Source organism: Sinocyclocheilus grahami, unplaced genomic scaffold (genome assembly GCF_001515645.1).
Source record: "Sinocyclocheilus grahami isolate Dianchi unplaced genomic scaffold, SAMN03320097.WGS_v1.1 scaffold5820.1, whole genome shotgun sequence".
NCBI lineage: Eukaryota > Metazoa > Chordata > Actinopteri > Cypriniformes > Cyprinidae > Sinocyclocheilus > Sinocyclocheilus grahami.
The window spans coordinates 7,320-12,185 of NW_015510403.1; the positions used below are offsets into that span (position 1 = coordinate 7,320).

General features: G+C 34.9%; 2 long non-coding RNA genes across 2 annotated transcripts; both read left to right on the plus strand.

Annotated features, from left to right (window-relative positions):
* Positions 1-821: 821 nt before the first annotated feature.
* Positions 822-1,670, plus strand: LOC107577351 (uncharacterized). The gene is made up of 3 exons (XR_001608194.1): positions 822-844; positions 1,008-1,059; positions 1,460-1,670. It is a non-coding gene; the product is annotated as an uncharacterized lncRNA (long non-coding RNA).
* A 239-nt stretch (positions 1,671-1,909) lies between these two features.
* Positions 1,910-3,931, plus strand: LOC107577352 (uncharacterized). Its single transcript, XR_001608195.1, has 3 exons — positions 1,910-2,056; positions 2,412-2,493; positions 2,626-3,931. It is a non-coding gene; the product is annotated as an uncharacterized lncRNA (long non-coding RNA).
* The last annotated feature ends 935 nt before the right edge of the window (positions 3,932-4,866 follow it).

The following is a 4,866-nucleotide window of genomic DNA, read 5'->3' on the forward strand; positions in this document are numbered from 1 at the left end:
GTTTACTGCTGTGCACACACACACACACACACACATACACAGTATCTAAGTTATCTCTCCCCGTCTCCTGCATTCATTGATCCACCGCACTAACATTAGTGACGTTATTAGCTAGTTATGTTGGCTTGAGAAAACTATTATTCTATTTAAACATTTTATTATTCTTGGACCGGACCTGTAGTTTGTTGCTTTATCTTTTCTAACTGATTGGACTGGCCGGACACACACCCGGAGCAGTGGGCAGCCATTTATGCGGCGACCGGGGAGCAGTTTATGGGATCAGAATCGCGGATAAAAAAAATAACAAGCATGAAAACAAAATTTTAAAACACAAGTAAAAATATATTGCACAAGATTTAAAAATGAAAGCAAAGTTTTCAGAATAGCAAACAATGGTCACGGATTGTTGTCCTTGCCACGTGTAGTCATGTGTAACCTTCCTTACGTTTTTTGTGTCCCTTTTGTAAAATGGTAATTGTAGTAATTAATATAGTAATAATAACAGAATGCATTTACATAAAAGTCCAGATTCTTGTTTAAATTGCAGGGCGAGGTGGAAGGTAGAAAATACTTGTTAAACTAAATTCCAGCTGGTTTTGGTGCAAAAAAACTCTTGAGTAAAATAAAGGGGCAGTTCACCCAAAAATGAAAACTCTGCCACTATTTACTAATCCTCATGTCATTCCAAACCTGTGCAGGGAAGTACAGATGAGACCTGTAGACCAGTTATGATGAATGAAGACCAGGTGTCCGAGATGTAATCAGTCGAGGAACAATTTACTTAAACTACTTTCGTTTGTAGTTTCATCAGCAGAAGTCGGCTTCAGTACTCTAACAGAAATCAGTAAGCTATGTCATTACTTCAAGTTTCAGTATTCTGATTGGCTAAAGCATAGATAAACATTATGCACCATGAAGTGTAAATGTTGAACATTTTATGTTTGTATAGTTATTTGTGATTTAAACCTTCACAGTACTTCACTCACCCACGTTTCTGTTTGGTACAGATATGGGAGCTTTACCTGCAAGCCCATGTGAGATTGCTGTATGATTCATCTGGTATTTATATCATACATTTCCTTTGTACTCCTCTCACTTATAATGAACTATATTATAATTGAACTATATTTAGAGCAGTTTTGTCTTTTGATAAGATGTAGTGAATGGAGTTATACAGCATCTTCAAATGTTAATTAAAAAATAAATGCTTTAACTTTCTTTCCTAAATATATGTTGTATAATATGAAATATATGCATTTTGTAAATTGTCATTCCCCTTGTCTTAAGGAGTTGGCATGCCACCTGCTGTGCATTAATGTATAAAATAATGAGTCAATGCATAATTGGTGTTTAGTTTTGAGGCCCATGCATTTTAGTAAATATAAAAAATAAAAGTGTCTGGCACAATTGATTTCTGTCTATTTTTCTGAAAGCCATCTAACACAAATCTCTTTTTCAGCTCCATGAAAATGACCACCTCTGCAGATGATTTATTTAGTTCCCAGATATGTGTATATTCTATAATCTATCACAATTGCTTCCTCTCCTCTTCGTGAGGATTGTGCTTTGTGTGGCAGCATGCAATAATGCAGAATATGAAATTAATGGAAAGTGTTGCCCAATGTGTCATCAAGGTAAGATACTTAAAGGAGTCATATATGATACTTTTTCATTATAGGCTTTAAACTGTATCATTCATTATTACTGATGAACAACTGTTATGCTATATGCTCATAAAATAATCTTCTGTGTTTGAACAGAAATTACACTTGTGGTACATTCCCTTCATCTGGTATAAAAATAATGTATAGAAACAACTAGGACAGGCCAGGCTAGCTGACTTGTCATTGCCAGGTTCTCTACAATTAACTGTACAATTGATTTGCTTGCTTTCTTGTCAAAGGTGATGGGCTGAGAGTAAAGCAGATATGTACATTAATATCAGACACAGTGTGTGGACCTCTGCCAGGTTATTACTGTATAGACTTGCTCTCCAACTGTAAAAGGGCTATGAAACATTCATCCTGCTCACCTGGACAATACATCAACCAAACCGGTCAGTCTTTTATCAGTCGAGCAGCTTTAATATATATGAGAATAATAACTCCGCTTGCATTTATATTAAAACACTCAATTATGGAAATACGCATGTTGTTCCAAAGCAGCTTTACAGTTTATTGCACCTGGGGAAAGTATTAAGTGGTTCCTCATGATAGACATTGCTTGCTTGTGTCTCTTAAAACCACCTGAAAAATCTACTAAATTATGATTCGGCTGATTATTAGTTAGTTATGTGAAGATTGATTTAGTGTGTCAGATGCTATACTGAATAATGATGTCATTATCTGTGAGACCTGTCACTGTCGTTATTGCTCATGTACTGATGCTGTTTTTTAATTGCATTTGTATAGGAACAGAGTTCAGAGATACAGTGTGTGATGACTGTCCTGCTGGTTCATATTCAGATGGTACATTCTGCAAATTGCATACAAAGTAAGTATTAATATTTTAAAACTGACACCTTCTTAAATTAAATTTGTTGTTTTTTAATTTGCTTCAGTAGATGTTTTTCTCACAAGAGATGTATTTGTCGTTCATCTTGAGTACTGTATCTCTCTCTAACAGCTGTGCATTTCTTGACAAAATAACAATCAAGGAAGGAACAGATAGGACTGATGCTGAGTGCAGTAACAGAGCACCTTCTTATTTACTGCCACTGATTCTGTGTGTGTGTGGAGTGTGTTCGCTGTTGCTTATTGTCGTAATTGTAATTATTGTAAAGAAAAAAATTAAGCAAAATAGTGGATTAAATCAAGTTACAACTCAAGATTTAAACCTGTACATTTTGATTTTGAAGTAATATTTATAAATAGTAATTACTATTTCTATGTTTAATATTTTTTCATGAGCACCAAAATCAATCTGGTCCTCCCTCTGACCAAGTTATTTGCTCTCTTGGCTAATGTTTATAGATTAAACTTGTATAAATGCCAGGCAAAAGTTGCATAGATCCCCCAGCAGATCTTTGATCAAAGATTCAGTCATGTTTAGTGGACTTTTTTTGGGACAAGCTGCACTGGGTACCAAAAAGTGTATTGAACCTTCCTAAAGAAGGAGGACTTGGACTGGTGCATCTACAAACATTCAGTTCATACAAAGACTTTTAACAAGCTCAGAGAACCCAAACTGGAAGAAAGCAGCTTTCTCTACACTGAGAGGGGTTGAAGGACTAGGATTGGATAGAGCCTCACTGTGATCCTCAGAAGCTGAAACTCTCCAAGTTTCTTGTTTTTTTATCAAATCTTTTTAAAGTGTGTGCCTTGTTCAAGATTCCAGAGAAGAGGACTGTGAACACTTTGTTCTGGCTGTTGCACGAGCCGTTAATATTTGACTCACGTTTGGCCTTGTCCAGTGAACTGAGTTATTTTGTGACGGAAGATAATCTTCTCAACTCTGGAGCTAACTTTATAGATGTGAGTTCAGTGACTGAGAAGCTGTGGAAGAGATCTACTCGTTTGGTCGCCAGAACACTTGACGAGTGGAGGACCGCTTTGTCTGAAAAATAACTGAAATTGTTATTGGATTACTCACTGGGGTTTATTAATCCAGATGGTACTGATTCGAGTTATATTTAACTCCCATAATGGACAATTGTGGAGGCTGTTTCTTAGAGGTTAACAATTTGATTGTGATGAGTTCAGATGTTACTTCTGGAAAGGTCTGTTACAAAATCTGTGTTAAAATCTTTAATAAGAAGACCTTGGATTAAAAAATTGATCCTCCTTGGCGTGGTATGCTTCATTTGAAAGAGAGTGAAAAACCTGAGTGGAGAGTATTGTATAAGTCACCATTATCTAAGAGAATTGGAGATGTTGTTATTGCAGTGAACACTTTTGTTTCTGTTATTAACCTGAATATGGATCAAAACTGTTCTTTTTGTTCAGAAAAGAAAACTGTTTTCCAAGCATTTATGCAGTGTTCAAGACTCACCCTTATTTATTGTTTTAAATATTATTTTTAATTGCTTTAATGAGTGTTTTTCAATGAAGGTGTTTATTTGTGATTTTAAATATTCACAGAGTCGTAAGTATCAGTGTCAGTTGTTTAATTTTGTATTGGGACATGCAGAAATGGCAATTTATACTACAAGAAAAGAAAGAAAGGATCACAGGGTTTGCAATGATTTAAAGGCAGTGTTAACTAGCTCTGTTAAATCTAGAATCTTAATAGATTTTAATTCTTTTTTATAATAAGTAAAATCTATTACGATTCTGGATTTAACAGAGTTAGTAATGTATATAATACAATATGCTGTTGTATATTGTAATAAAAGTGGCTTGAAATCTCAAATCTCTCTCTCTTCAATTAAATTAAATTAAATTCAACTGAGCTTTATTGGCATGACTGTGGAATAGCACAATGTTGCTAAACTGTTGCTACTTTGATCTGCCAATCATGGATGAATTCTTCCTGGGTTATTCTTCCAATTTCTTTAACTTTTGCATGTCTTAACTGAATTGAGTTGGTGTTTTTCCACTAAATAGTGCATGGGTCACTCTCTGGGGGTCCTCACTGTAAAACCCAATAGTTTATCTTACTTAGATTCAATTAGTAATCTGTACTTAGTTGTTATACTTATACGGCCCCTGATCTCAAAAGCTTCGCAAGATTCATTTTTTCACTGTTCTGTCTTCATGTGTTTTTTCCTGATTTAAACGAGGATTATAGAGACAAACAATACATTAACAAATAATCCAGTCATCCATATGAAAACACTTGCCTATAAAGCTCTTCAGTAACGTTATAATGAAAAATGGAATTAAATGTTTCGACACATGTTTCTTACCTGTGAGAAGAAGAGAGATG